Consider the following 15,915-nt stretch of genomic DNA (forward strand, 5'->3'; position numbering starts at 1 on the left):
GGATAAATAAAGATAGAGCAATGCTTCTTCTCCAGTGTGGCAAAGTTTTCCCAAAATCCCAGCTGAAAATATAGACAAAGGATACAGAGAGTTCACAAGAGTCATGGTTATGGGAAATGGGGAAAGAAAACAATAAATAGAGGCTATTAACCACTTAATTGCTAGAGGTCTGCTAGATCTGCAGTTTCCTATCTGTTTCCTAACCACATACCAATTGATTTTCCTCCAAGGAATGTAAGAAACCTTGAAATCACACAGTGGTTTTTGATAACATGAGAATAGACTGAAAAGCCCCAGGGTAACAAACTCACATGCTGTGGAGTGATGTCTGATACATTTAATTGCATTTGAGAGAAAGTTTGTTGTGACAGCTGTGGAGTAGGATGGCTGGAAGGCTAGGTGGACTTGCAAAATGAGGAGGAGATTTCTGCCTAAAAATAAAGTCATGGAGTTCTTCCATCATGTAGAAAGATAAAGGGGTGGGGGAGAGAGCTTTATGATCTTCAAGAGTGAAACAGAAAAGCAGACATTTCTCAAAGACTGCTTTTCGTCATCTGGGAGAACATTTAATCAGTTAGAAAACCTTGGCTTTGTGAACACTCACAGCCAAAGTTATTGCTTACATTATGAAGTCTTTAAAATGATCATTTTTACATCTAAAGCTAAGGAAAGTAAGAGTACAACACATTATGGATACAAGACTTTGAACGCAGTCTCGCTTTGGTCAGATCTGTCATTATCTCAACCCTTCGTGCCCCACGCTGGGCACCAAAAAGAACTGTCGTGGTTTAAACTCTGTCCGCCACACAGTCTCACTCTCCCACTTCCCCCCTTTTTCCCTCCCCCCCCCACCACTCCTGGAGGGATGGGGAGGAGAATCGAAAGAATGTAACTCCCATGGATTGAGGTAAGAACTGTCCAGTAACTAAGGTATAACACAAATCACTGCTGCTACCACCAATAATAATAATGGTAAGGGAAATAACAAGGGAAGAGAATCCAATACCACCTGCCAACCGAGCCCAACCAAGCAGAAAGTACTCTTCTGGGTAACTGCCCCCAGTTTACATACTGGGCATGACATGCTGTGGTATGGAATACCTCTTTGGCTAGTTTGGGTCAGGTGTCCTGTCTCTGCTTCCTCCCGGCTTCTCCTCCCCCCTGGCAGAGCATGAGAGTGGGAAAGTTCTTGGTCAGACTAAATATTTGAGTAGTAATTAAAAACATCGGTGTTATCAGTGCTGTTCCCAGGATGAAAGTCAAAACACAGCGCTGCACCAGCTACTAAGAAGGAGAAAAAACGATTGTTACTGCTGAACCCAGGACAATATGAAATCTTACTACTTGGGCCAAAAAAGTCTAAAACTCTAAAGGAAACATCTGGGCTATTTTACCTTTACCAACTTCAGAACTGACTTGATTCACTACAACTGAAGACATGCCCTGAAATCTTTGAATAGTGTGATCTAATAGTGCATGACCACATATGACCAGTAGTGATATTGACTTACGTGGGGAGAATTGGAAGTTAAATGTTCTAAGAAAGCTAACGATTGAAACAGAGAAAGTCCAAATGTGCCCAGAGATACTGCAGTCATAGCTCCCCATCTGGCAAAAGAAAAAGCTCATACTCTATTTATAAAATGTATGGTGGAAGTAGTACAGCTTAACACAGGAAGGAAGCAGTAAAAAGAACCCCACTTACCTCTTCACCTGTAAGCCTCAGAATAGTAACAGGCTACCATGATATAATCTTACTCAGTAGCTGCTGCTAAAACAGATGGTAGTAAGCCTGAAGAATCACACCATAATCCACGCGCAGAGTACTGTATCAGCAAAGCCACAGAAACAATCAGTCTATTACCTCCCTAAGAAACAGTGACAGCTAAGACAAAAACTAAGTTAAAAATAAAAGACATTACCATTGAACAATGCCTCAGCCACTTAGCAGCTGATATTATTATTAATGAGCATTCAAAATACAAACAGCTCTCAAAGGGGAGTACATTATATTTTCAGAGACAAAAGACAGGAATTCAGCAATATTTTTAGATAAGAACAACCAAATAGAATAGAAATATTTGATAAAAGGAAGGCAGTTAGGAAATCAAGGCACCAAAATTCACAATGTTGTTCATATTACAATGGATGCCAAAGTACATAGCTAATGCCAGCTGATGGCATTGAAAAGCAACTATGGGGGAAGGTGGCAAAGATTATTTTGGACAATTAAACCAAAGCACAACAGAATAAGGCTGCAATAAGTATGGTATTTTGATGCTCAACTTCAGTGACACCTCCTTCAAGTCTGCAACTATTGTTCTAATGTAAAAAACAAGACAGATTGCCTTCAGACTTTGAAAGACTGGCTTATGAAAAAATAAATATATTCAAACACACCTATTCTGAGACAAAACATTAGGGACTCTTACTAAGGTAGGCCCCTAAGTAATGTAAAGGCCCTTGGGACAGACACATACCTTGCACATTTTCACAAAAAAAATCACATATAATTGAGACACAAACTGTTCAGAAATGCATATTTTTCTCTCAGCCTTTCTTATAGGAGGAAGGCACTCCCTTTTCATTGAGGCAGTATAACCACAGAAATCTTTTCTTACAACCTCATATATATTTTCTCTATTTTATCTGAGGAGATGAATACTAAGTACTCAAGAGAGAAACAAGAGACCACAAAATAAGGGGCACCAAACACAAGAACTGCCCACAAGATCCCATACTTATACATCTATCATGTAAAATTCTAAACTAAGCTTTTTTTTGAAAACACATTCAACAAGGAATCTTACATCCTGTATTTAGATAAATTATTCGCACAATTCTGATGCTAAATATTTTCTTTCTGAGTTTTTATCGAAATACTAGCAAACTACATCCATCCAAAGGATGAAACTAAAGCAGAAAGTATGAGCTAGAAGCAGGTGATCGATACATATCTCTAGATGGAAAAAGTTGAAGTTGACGGACAGGTGTTGTAACAGAAGCAAACCAAGTTTCATTAACAATAGTCAGTGCAGGGCTGTTACTGTCACAAGTTGGTCTGCCACCCCTATGAAAGCCAAAAGGAATCAATTTACCAAGTATCTGGCACTCACAGTTACTTCTTGGTGTTCCTCCAAGCATCGTTCCAGCAAAAGGCTGCTCAGTCCTAAAGAACACATGTATACTTTATGTTGCTCCAGATTTTGGCCCGAAATTACAAATACTTTGAGTGTCTCCTTCCAACAGTTAAATCTCAGTTTCAAAGCTGACTATACACTACTAAGATTAGGGATATTTGCCAAAATGAACCAAGAAAATAAGTAACTTTCGCTACTAATTATGTAATGGAGGGCAACAGGCCAAGTTTTCTGATGAAATTACTTCTATGGCCTTAACAAAACATATGCCAGATGATAACCTCACCTATATACATCATATACAACTCTAGAATTATACAGTCTTACATTAAATTCCTAGAATTTCCACAAATGACAAGAATAATATTCCTCTATGACCACATGCCTACAAAGCATTTTTTTGTTTTGTACATGGAATAAATTTTTCCACTTTAAGTCAAGTCCAGGGAATAGTTGTGCACATTATTAAACATATCAAATAAAAAAAAAAAGGCAAGATTGATGTTTTCAAAACTATCCAACTATTTTATACCTACAATCTTATTTTACAGACAATAAATAGGACAATTCCAAATTAAGTAAAAAATTATCCAGCATTATTGAATATGATGAGGTACATAAAAATATTAATAAACAAAATTTCCTGACTAAAATAACTGACTTTTCTGAACATCCTTTTTAATTGTTAGGTTTTTCTCATAGACTTCCCATACAGTCGCAAATGGTATGTTTCTCATAGTGCTGTAACAATAACATTCAAGTGGTTTTGTGAAGCTGAGAAAACTGGTGAACATATTGCTATACTTGTTAAGAAAATTTATATTCTAGTCTTTTGCTTCCTTACCAAGTAATATGCCCACTGAGCCTACCCAGAGCAATAAAGGATGAATTTGTAAATACAACTATATGAAAAAGGCACAGCATTAAGAATTTCTTATTATGATTGACAGAAAAATTATCTTTGTGATGCACATTACTTATATTAAGGGTGGAAAGGATATTAATTTCCATGAGATATGAAGTATGTCATTTACGATTTCATCATATTCACTGGAGCATAATACTACTACTCAAATAACATACTGCATTCCAGTATATCAACATCAAAACCAAATTGATACAGCTCAGTGGAAATGTACAGTTGGGGCCACCATCCCACCGAAGACTGCACTGCAACATAGAAACAAAAGCAAGCTTAAAAAGCTTAAATGTAAAGAACCAAGGCAAGGGACATACTGTAAACAAAATTAATACATTTTCCTTAAAGAGACTGATAGGATACTGGGTTTCAGCCAATTTTGAGAAATAAATTAGCAAAACCAGACCCCTTTCTGATGTTGAAGAAAGCTCCAACATCATTTCTTCTTCAAAGCTATTCCCCAGTGCCGCACACATCATGGGACATTACAACTACCATGCATAATCTGGTTCTGACTCTGTATTAACTTCTAGTTACTTTTCAACTGCCATTTAAGAGACAAAATAATATCAAATAATTTTGCTATTGCAGAACAAAATAAACAGACATTTATCAGTATAAACTTATTTTTATTTATTTCAAATCATAGAATCATAGAATAGTTAGGGTTGGAAAGGACCTTAAGATTATCCAGTTCCGACCCCCCTGCCATGGACAGGGACATCTCACACTAAACCATGCCACCCAAGGCTCTGTCCAACCTGGCCATGAACACCACCGGGATGGAGCATTCACAACTTCCCTGGGCAACCAATTCCGGTGTCTCACCACCCTCACAACAAAGAATTTCTTCCTCCTTATACCCAATCTAAACTTCCTCTGTTCAAGATTGAACCCATTACCCCTTGTCCTATCACTACAGTCTCTAAATGAAGAGTCCCTCTCCAGCATCCTTATAGCTCCCTTCAGATACTAGAAGGCTGCTATGAGGTCTCCATACAGCCTTCTCTTCTCCAGGCTGAACAGTCCCAACTTTCTCAGCCTATCTTCATATGGGAGGTGCTCCAGTCCCCTCATCATCCTCATGGCCCTCCTCTGGACTTGTTCTAACAGTTCCACATCCTTTTTATGTTGAGGACACCATAACTGCACACAATAATCCAAGGGAGGTCTCCTGAGAGCAGAAAAGAGGGGCAGGATCACCTCCTTCACCCTGCTGGTCACATTCCTTTTGATGCAGCCCGGGATACGGCTGGTTTTCTGGGCTGTGAGTGCACACTAAAGCCAGCTCATGTTCAGCTTCTCATCGATCAACACCCCTAAGTCCTTCTCTGCAGGGCTGCTCTAAATCTCTTCTCTGCTTAACCTGTAGCTTTGAAATGGCATTTAACAGTCCCACTTAAGATCAGGGTCCACAGTACTGCCCACCACACAGATGCACAGACAGGAACATGCCTTTAGGGCCTTACAACTACAGACAGACAATGGACAAACAATTGGAAGAGGAGCGACCCAGATGGACATCTTCAAGTGATTCAGTTGCCACATGAAAGACATTTCAATTAGCATGACCACTCAGCTTCTTTCTTCTGACGCTATGAAAAGGAGTGGTCAAATGTTTGCTGCAGTGAAGCAAACGGTCCTATTACAAAAATTCAACTGGAAATCAAAGTGGCAAAAACCCCAAAAGAACAGCCAAAAATAGCCTCGAGAACATACTAAAGAGTAAACACACTAGTTATATAGAAAGCACAGTGACAAATGCTGACACCAGTGACTCTGGTAAGAAAATTCCTATTTTTCTGAGCCATGCAGTTCTACTTCCAAAAGTTCTACTTTTAAAGATGTGTTTGAATTGTGTTGGTATTTTTTAAGTACTGGAAAGCAAAATGATTATAAACATTAACAATTACTGTATCTGGTATGCCAGTAATAAATACCTGAAAATGTCTGTTCTCAATTTATTTTTGTTCACACGCTAACACAGCTGGCATGTTTCTCTCCATAAATCTCATGTAGTGACTCTGAAGATCCATCACCCATGTAACCTACAAAATAGCTTACATTGAGCTACTATGGGTTAGCAAATCTTAGGTAAGTAAAGACAATTTTCTGTGTAGACAAAATTTAAGCATGGGAAAATATATATACAGAAGTCCAGATGTGTCAAGTTTTCTTGTGAACATACCTCAATGGAAAACTTAAAGTTCACTTTGAATATTTAATAGTTTTTAAACATACACCCGCTACAGATCTTATGGTTTTTTTAATGTGACACCTGAATGAACGCCAATGTCTTAATAACTTTTGATGAATTACCATTCTAAGTAGACGGCTGAAACAGAAGAAACTACTCTCTGAAGAAAAGAAAAAAAAAGGAAAGTGGAATCAAGAGTGCAAAACACCTTTTAAAGGGTTATGTTGATTTCTCAGTACATGGAATTATCATCAGGAAAATTAGCTGTATTAGCAATTTATATATTCAAATCCCATTCATGTGCTTGAATTAAAATGTTTAATTGGGTGTAGTAGCATTGGACTAATGGTATTACAAGCTACATTTTCTATTTAGTGAGATGCTTACATAAAGATTTATCAATAAAGCTAAGCAAAGAATATGCCTACAGTACAGTTTTCAGCTTTAGAAATAGTAACCATTGGCCTTGATCAGCATTTTTTGAGAGACCTGAAGGCAACATTTTCCAGAAAACTGGGAGGATTATGTTTTTCATTAGGGAAAGTCTTTAGAAAATGAAGAGGAGAGGAGGGAAAGAGAAGGGAAGGGAGAGAACAGATTTTAGATAATGTTTTTAATACATATAACTGTAAAAGCGAAAATGAATGCCTTATTCTCACACAACTGCACCTGCAGAGATAACACAGAACAAACATGCTCCAATACCAACAGAAGCTTCAGAACAAATGAAAAAAGTACCACTGCCAAAACATATTCAGCAGCTACACTGGAGAGAGCCTTCCAAAATGGCAAAAAAAAAATATTTGTGGGAAGAAACCAGTTAACAAACTATGAAACTCTTTCTCAACACAATTATGGTTTGAATCTCATGGTATTTGAAAAACAAATAGAGATCTATCCTTTAAAATCCTTACAGGTTCTTTGTTGTAGCTGACAAACTATCCATTGTACCATTTGGTTGATACAGATGATTAGCAGGGTCTAGAATGTGACAATACAAAAAAAGCTGATAGTGTACTTGAGTGTCATGTTAAGGGAAGAAACTGACTTTGGCAAACATAAGCTGACTAGGTATACACATATATCTTATTCTGACATACATTTTATATCATCTGCAACACTGTTGAAGACAGAACGCAAACAACCATCTCTCCGCAAATACTATGTTAAGACATCTCCCTCCCTGACTTTGCACTGACATGATTCTGACACTGCATGTGACCAGTAATACTCAGAGATTAAATTATGCCAAGAAAGTACAGGAAGAAACAAACCAGTCAGAATTTCCCTCTTAAATACTTCTGCACAGTTGCAGTTTGCATAAGGCAAAGCTGACACAGAGGTGCCAGCACCTAGATTCCAGAGAAGTTTTTACACTGACCATCTTTGAGAAAACCAGCTCACTGACACTGCCAAGCACACACCAGACCCTGTGAGTGACTGCACCTGAGCTCAAGGAACACACAGGGACTTCAGCCAAGCAGAGCCCTGAGAGCCCACAGCTCAATTTATAGTCCCCTGCCCTTTTGCTATTGCAAATGACAACCACAAGCTCCTTCCTTCTGGGTTTGCTGAAGGCGTTATGCCTGGAACACAATAAAAAGTGAAGCTATTCAAACACTCTTTAAATTGCTATTTAGATATAGTGTTATCAAACTGGCCAGGGAGCAGGGTATTGGGACACCTCTGGCTTTTAGCCTACCTCTTAGATAGCCCTCTGCAAAGCACAGCTTTGGGAATGCCACCTTTAAGTGTTTCTAGTCCAAGACCAATCATCAAGCAGACAAAAGCCTGCAGAAACGACCCACTTAGAGCACTTTACTTTGATTTAGCTATAAATGGTAATTTTCAAAACCACACATTTGCACTGTCATAGCTGCATAAAATTCAGAGGGCTTTATCCACAGCATGGGTAGAGACTATTTGATATTTGGGGCACCAGTGTTACTGGAGAAAGCACAGTCTTGTTTGGTTACAACACAAATTAACTTACACTCTTGTGCAAAAGGATTATCTTTACTCAATGCCAATACTCTGTAACAAAACATCAGACCTACTTTGAGCAATGAGAGGACTACTAACAGAAACACTACTTGGCATGGGGAAATACCTTTTCCTCTAGGAAAAAAAGTCTTGCAAATGAGTTTGCAGCTCACCTGCTACCAGATCTAAACAGGGAAAGATTATCATACTATTCTGACCATCTGTTTTTCCAATGAAACAAGAAAATTTTTGTTCCAGTCAAAATTAGATGTGAGGCTGGAGACAGCGCTGTCACCTGCTATGAGCACAGCAAACTTTTAAGAAATGTTTTGACATTCAGCATCAGCTGTTCTCTCCAAGTTTCTTCCAATTGGGCCACTTTCTCCTCTCTCATCACCAGACATGCCGGAACAGTCAAAAACCAGACCAGTAAGTCCAGTATGATCCACCTTTAAAGGATCTAATGATGGTTTTGCTAAGCCAGGTCTTTTTAATAATGACCGTAGTATACAGCAGAGAGCACTGTAAAGCAAGATGTATCTGCTGACTTGGGCAGCAAAGGTTTCCATCTTGTTTGCTGGAAACAAGAACATCCATTCTCACTCTCTTTGAAGGGCAACCACAGAGATATTCCTGTTCATTACCACCCTTTTTGCAAATGTTCTCTTCAGCCATAAGATGTTAAATTCAAAATGAAACATGTATCACAGACCACAGCTGCAGTACTAATGTATTTTAAAATCAATGTAGGTGTATTGTATTAGCCTACAGACTGCGCAACAGAAGATTTGGATCTGTCACTGTTTAAGTCCACCTAGATCTCAGCTACAGTGGCTCTACCCTCCAAATTGCCATTCATTTGCACCAGAAACTTATCCGTCTGGTCAGAGAGCCAGCTGGTTCTTGGAAGTAATCCAGTGAGTGAAAAATATTTATCCTTTGTTTGCAGAAATTAATCCTAAGCATGACCCCCAGTAGGTTACTGACAAAGGGAAAATAGGAAAGGAAGACTGGACTGCAGCAATCCCTGCAGCCTGATGAGCAGACAGCTCTGCTATCTGGGTAGTAGAGAATCACTGACCAAGGGATAGGCAGGGGCTGGGGTGTAAACCTCTGCAGCAGCTGCAGGTATATTAGACAAGAGCAGTGACTCAGAGCCAGCACAGAATTTTCCAAGCCTATTCCTGAGATATTTTGCTTCTGAAAACCCTCTAGAGATTTTCTGCCAACAACTATTTCAAGACAACCAAACTGAACAAGTAATTAAGATCAAGTTGACTTTGTTTTCCTTCTAGGGTATCTCACAGTGCATCACTTGAGGTAGAAATTGTTTGCTCTGTGTATTTTTTTGGCAGCACTGAATACATTACCTGAGATTAGTAATGTACTTTTCTGCCTTATCTAGTTGTCGTAACAGAAAATATTAATAGCCTACTGCAGTATATGATCAATCTTAAAGAAATTACTAACTTCCAATTCTTTCTGCTTCCAAAGCAATAAAGAATTTCATTAAACTAAAACTCCCAAGAAGTGTTTTCACAATCTGCTATGGGAGAGCACTTGTATTTTGCATGGGAGAACATGACCAGAGAGAGCCCTGGATTCAGTACAGTAAAAATCAACAAGATCAGAAATACTAATCTCAAAACCTGTGGAAAGTAGAAGGGGAAGCCATTATAGATATATCAAATTTATGCTCTGGTCTTCAAAAGATAGAGATAAAAAAAGTGGATGCTTTCCCAATGGAGTCTATTGCCTCAGATCTCATTTTAAGGCCTCAAAAAAAGCAGATTTCTTTCTCAAATGTCTATTGGCACATGCATAATATTGCATGAGCCCCTTATGTGGGGCTATTTAAAACACACAATAAAAAACCACTTGTCTTATGTAAATTCAGTCAAGTGCCTCCTCTGAAAAAAAATAACACAAAAATTAAAAGACACAGGACATCAATATACACGTAGCAGAAGAAAGCTAGAAAAACTGGGGGAGGGTAGAAGAGTGATCTCATTCCTTTTCATACACGGTGTTCTAGCAGGAAATATACTATCATAACATTTAAGTAGAAGATCAGACACCATAACCAGCAACTGGAGAAAAAGAAAGGAGAAAATAAACCAACACAGATATACTTAAAAACAGCACTGTTTTCTCACATCAGTACTAGAACAGGCTCCACAAGGGTGATGACAATTCTCAGTTGCATGGATGCTACATCTGTGGGGTCACTAAACAAGTTTTGACAAATCCTGAGCTGGTAGAGGTTGTCACTGTTGCACTGAATGCAGCATGGTCACTCAAGAAATTTTAAAATAAATCCGATTTGTTCATATTCCCTGTAAGAAAACAGAGAATCATAGAATGGTTTGGATTGGAAGGGATTAACTTTAGATTATCCTCCTCTCACTATAAACATAAAAATAACTGATTTAAAATTCATTTTACAGAATTGAGATACATTTGACCGGAATTTTTCTTTTCTGAAACAGCATTAGTTACTTTAAAACTGTGTTTTAAGATCACAGGTCTCTTGCCATACCTCTGATTGCAATGGGTAGTACAAAGAAATGTTTTGCCAACATATATAAATAACTTCTTAGAAATGCATTTTAATCCGAACGTCTGTTCATTAGACACTTCTATCAAATCCCTCTTGGCAGCAACAGAACCAAAGGGATTTTTGCATTTTTCTCTAACTCACTGTGGAGAAAATTCATCAAACAGATCTATCTTAATTAGATTTAAAGACTGAGAAAATATTGCTATTATTAATACCAAGACAAGAAAAAAAATCCTAATGATATTGTATATCATTTATTAATGGATATTTAGATATTGGATGACTGAATGCTCTCCATTTAAAAAAGATTAGATAGATAGATAGATAGATAGATAATAAATGTCACTCCCCCTACTACCATCACTGGTCCATTCTCTCTGTCGCACAAACAGAAAACAAGCCTCTTGCAAGATCAAGGCATCCAAATTATAATTTTTTAAGACTAAAGGCTAACAAGTTTAACATTTTTCTCAAACTGACAATTTTTTCTTCTACTGTAAAACCAAAATGAAAAAGAGCAGAGCATTCTCCACAGATTCTGTCAGAAATACTGAATTAATCAAGCAATTGGCATTTAGTTGATTTCAAATCACAGCTAAAAATTCACTATTGCCATCGCAGTGAAAATGTAAGTGACTGAGGGTTAACTGAAGAAAGAACTTACATTTATTTCACTACTTTTGAGCTTATTGCAGACATTTGTAACAAAAAACATGAAAGATTACTGCAATGCAGTTTTTGACAGATAATATTTCCTGTTGAGACAGAACAGAAAGAACTGTAAAGCTTCAAGATTGTAATCGTTTTGTACATTTCTACGCACAAAGTACTTTTCTAAGCAAAATATTTCACCCCTGCAGCTGCTATCTCTTAGATGTACTGCCATCCTTCATCTTCATCCTCCCACAACTGGGAAGGAAGGATGAAATGAAAAGACAAAGTTTTCAATCTTAAAGCAAGAAAGTTTTATACACAATAGCAGGAATAGATAAAAGAATCCCATGTGCATTATGAGTTTGTGCAATTATATCAACAATAAGAGACTGTGTAAGTTGCTTCCTTTCCTGATTTGTCATTAAAGGCATGCAGGCATTTGAAAAAACATGCTATAAAACAAATAAGAATTTATATGAGCTTTTACTGACAGATGTCTCCCAACAGGGGTCAAAGCCAGGTTGTTCTTCCCCTGCCCAGATTTGCAATCTACTCTTATCTGATTTAGTATCTTATTGTTCTGCTGTTCAAAAGAATTATATATATTTTAGACACCAAGACAAAGGCTTTGTATGAATCCCTAAAGCTGCAGTGGCCCTGATCCAAGCTTATCTGCACAGACTCCATCTGAAAGCTTGAAGTTTGGGTAAAAAAAAAAAAAAAACAAACTGATGGCAAGGCACAACTGAGAGATGCTATCCAAAACAGAGTGGATATGTCTAAAGAAATGAGGCAAAACTTACAAGGAAACAAGAGACGTAAGAACTCTCATGGATATAGCAGGCTTTGTAAGGGTACTCTGGGGAAAGAAGTGTTTGAGGTTTTATTAAAAAATATAACAGAGGGAGCACCAGACAAGACTGGAAGGTGATTTTCAGAAGTGATAGTAGGTAAGCATGAGAACGACTTTCAATAAAAGCTTTCATTCTCACAGAAAAATAACCAGAGCAAAATCAACGCCAACTTTGGTTACTCTAGCTTAAATCATACTGATTTCTGAAGCTAAAATAGAGAGATACATTCTAGACAGATGTTGATGTAAGCAATTCTTCCATTCCTCCACTAGGAATCTGTTCTACAGTAACACCAAGTATTGCTTCATAAGAAGAAATACCCACATGTTCCCCTTTCATTGACAGATTACAACACTCTTACAGTCATTTACTACAAGAGTGAGCAGAAATAGTTAAAATTAATCTAATTTTGAACAGAGTGAAAAACACAGGCAGAATTTTGAAAACTAAGGCTTACAAAACAAGAAACCAGGATTTCAGGTGTTGAATGTGTATGGCCCTCTCTGAGCAGGCACTTTGGGTGTTCATGCAGGTCCCACAAATTCTGCAGTTTGAAGAATGGAAGTGATCAACAAGCAAACAGAAATACACTGCTTGTACTTCAAATTTTCTCTTCAGTTTTGAGCAGACTTGAGCCTTGTAAGACACAACCACCAGATACAAAACACTCTTCCATATCTAATGCTTTCTTAGCAAAATCTGATGCAGCTTGCAAAACTTTTTTTTTTTACATGTCACTTTTTGGGTTTTTTTATATCTCACTTCTCTCTCCCTCATATGTATTTTAATACATCTATGAAATATGTATATGCATATACACAGATATAAAAATTGTATATATACAAAAATGTCTCTCTTCTTACACTCTTTTCCATTTTGCATCAATTTGAAAAAGGTAGTCTTTGAGGAATAAAGTCCTGTCAAAATAAATCTAATGGGTACCAGTTACTAGACTTTCTTACTGAGAAGCACTAAACCACTTTACATTCTGGGACGTCTTATAATGAAGTGTGCCATAAACTGGAACTAAATATCTAATGCACCCATCTGCTATTTACGGGGTTATCCATTGGCAGCAGTACAGTTACTAGTCAGTGACTGCTGTGAACTCTGCTGACCACGGCTGACCACCGTGCCTCACCCAACACCGACCCGTGTGTCCTCCACTCACAAGGTCGACTGCAAACTACAATTTCATGTCGCTATTTGGTTTAAAATTAAGAGGAATACGAGGATAAGCAAGCACTTGTTGTCATGCGACTGAGCCTCCGTGTTCCTGAAGCGCGACCAAGCTGGTGTCTGCCCGTCTCAGAGAAGGGCGGGAGGTGGGCCCAGGAGGGCTCCATCCCATCGGCCCCAGGCTGAGCTAGCCGGCAGCACCCGAGGCTGTGGCTCAGCAGCTGAAGGCCCCATTCCGGGGGGGTCCTCCAGCACATCTTGACGGCTTCAAAGCAAGGCATCGGCAAGAGGAGGAGCAGTTGAGCCCCGCTGGGGCGCTGGACATGGCGGCCTGCGTGTCCTCCGTGCCCCCCGTCCTGCGAGAAGCGCGACTCGGGCGAGCGGCAGCGGGCAGCCTGGGAAGCGCTCCCCACTGCCAGCCCGCTGTGAGGAGGAGGAGGAGGAGGAAGAGAGACGGATGAGGAGGGGAAAGAGCACACACGCACCTTTCCCGTGCGGGCCCGGCGGCGGCGGCAGCACAGCCCCCTCCTCAACCTGGCCGGCTGTCTGGGGACGAAGGAAGGAGGAGGTGCCGAGGAGCTGGAAGGGGCGGGCCGCCCCGAGGCCGCCTGAAGCCGAGTGGCACCCGTCTGGAGGCCTGTAGCCGGGCCGGGCCGGTCCTGCATTGCAGGCGGGGCCGGGCGAGCCCCGCTTGCTGGCGGGTCGGGCCGTGGCGCCTCGTAGGCTCCTTTGAGGCTAGGCAGGCTCGGCACGGACGCTCCCGCCCGACCCTGCTTCTAGGGCAGGAGGCCAAGAAACTGTATTCATGCACCATCACCAGCCCGTCCCGGAGAGAAACCTCCTCGGTGTGGGGCTGCCTACTGCGCTGGACTGAGCTTTTGTAGGGTGATCGTGTTAGTGGTGCAAGAACCTTCAGCAGACGGCAAGGCCAGGCTGGATGGGGCTTTGAGCAACCCGGTATAGTGGAAGGGGTTCCTTGCCATGGAAGGGCGGTTGGAACTAGATGACCTTTAAGCTCCCTTCTGCTCCCAGCCCAAACTGCTCTGTGCTTCTATGAAACAGATGAAGCAGGAAGAGGTTTTCTGGCTACCTACATGGTCACAGTGACCTTTTCACTGGGGGCTTCAGACCATGGCAATACAATATCAGTCAGTGATGGTTTCCAGCTGTCTGAGAGCCATCACTGGCTTCACACTGTTGGGAACTGACATAGGATCTCTGCTCTTCACATGGCCGCTTCCTGCACAAGTAACATTATGCTTATTTAAATAAAGGTGTGACTTTTACAAACACTTAGGTAAATGAGTGCTATTTCTTCTGTAGATAAAATCTTAAAATATAAACATGGGTCTTAATCTTCAAACACTTGAATTTAACCTCTTGATTTGTTTTATTTAGGTCAATGGGAGTACCCAGGTGCTTGCAGGTAAGCATCATTAGAATCAAAGCCCTTGGTGCATTTCCAAAAAGACGCTGTAGAAGGAAGACAGTGAAGAATTTTGCTCTAATATTTAACACAGTATTCCTATATTCATGAACTTTATGCCTAAGTGAAAAGACGTCCTTCATTAGGCATGTACGTTGAGAAGGGGTTGAAACACATGTTACTATAATATAATGGCTGTCCCTGCCAACCTGACTGCTCCTCCCATTTATTTGAAGTGGCCCAGTTGTGTTTTTTCACTTGTATTTTTCAGTGCACGATCTGTATGGTACGTTTTTGCAGCTGGAGCTGTGCCCTCTGTTACACAGATCAGGAAGCATGCTGGTACTCTCAAATTGATGCTGTCTCTGAGAACCCTCTTACATTGAGGGTAACAAATAACTGTTTGAATAAAAGTGTTACACAAGGAAATGGCTGTTCGAGATCTGCCTGTTTACCTGTCTCTTTCCTGGACATTCTGTGTATCCTTTACATACTATGTCTTATAAGCTGTCTATGACTGTACTCTGGAAAGAGATTACACATAATGATTAAATAGTTATATATGTGTTCCTGTAATTCATGCAAGAAAATATTTCATCCTCAATGATTGGCTGTTGCATCCACAACCTCTTGAACTTAACAGCTTTTCTTTTTGCTTCCAACAAGAGAGGGCATGGGACATGAAAACAACATCATATAAAACTGTACATGCATTATTTGAATTTAGGATTTGGACTGATTCCTGAGAGTGGTTCTGTCTTTCTTCATTTGCTCCCTTTACAATTAAATCACTTTCGAAAAGTGGTTTCCTGTCTTTCCCTGAATTATGTTCCTTTATTAATCCTTCCACAGCCAAGGAGTAAGGAGGATGAGTGACAATAAGCCGTCTTTTTCCCCCATCATCAAGTAGCCAGAAGGATGGAGAGATCTTGGCATGGCTGTCATTAATCCCAGGTCAGAGGGAAAACAACACAGTACTCATGTCTTACATTGTCCTGGCTGA

At 39.7% G+C, this 15,915-nt stretch overlaps 1 protein-coding gene across 1 annotated transcript in view; it reads right to left on the reverse strand.

Moving 5' to 3' along the window:
• The window catches only part of CPQ (carboxypeptidase Q), a 153,455-nt gene extending 139,311 nt beyond the window's left edge, over positions 1-14,144 (reverse strand). The window contains exon 1 of the mRNA XM_005150879.3: positions 13,972-14,144. The gene's annotated coding sequence lies outside the window, so the exon portion shown is untranslated. The remainder of the gene's footprint in view (positions 1-13,971) is intronic.
• Positions 14,145-15,915: the final 1,771 nt, after the last annotated feature.

This window comes from Melopsittacus undulatus, chromosome 1 (genome assembly GCF_012275295.1).
Source record: "Melopsittacus undulatus isolate bMelUnd1 chromosome 1, bMelUnd1.mat.Z, whole genome shotgun sequence".
NCBI classification, from domain to species: Eukaryota; Metazoa; Chordata; class Aves; order Psittaciformes; family Psittaculidae; genus Melopsittacus; species Melopsittacus undulatus.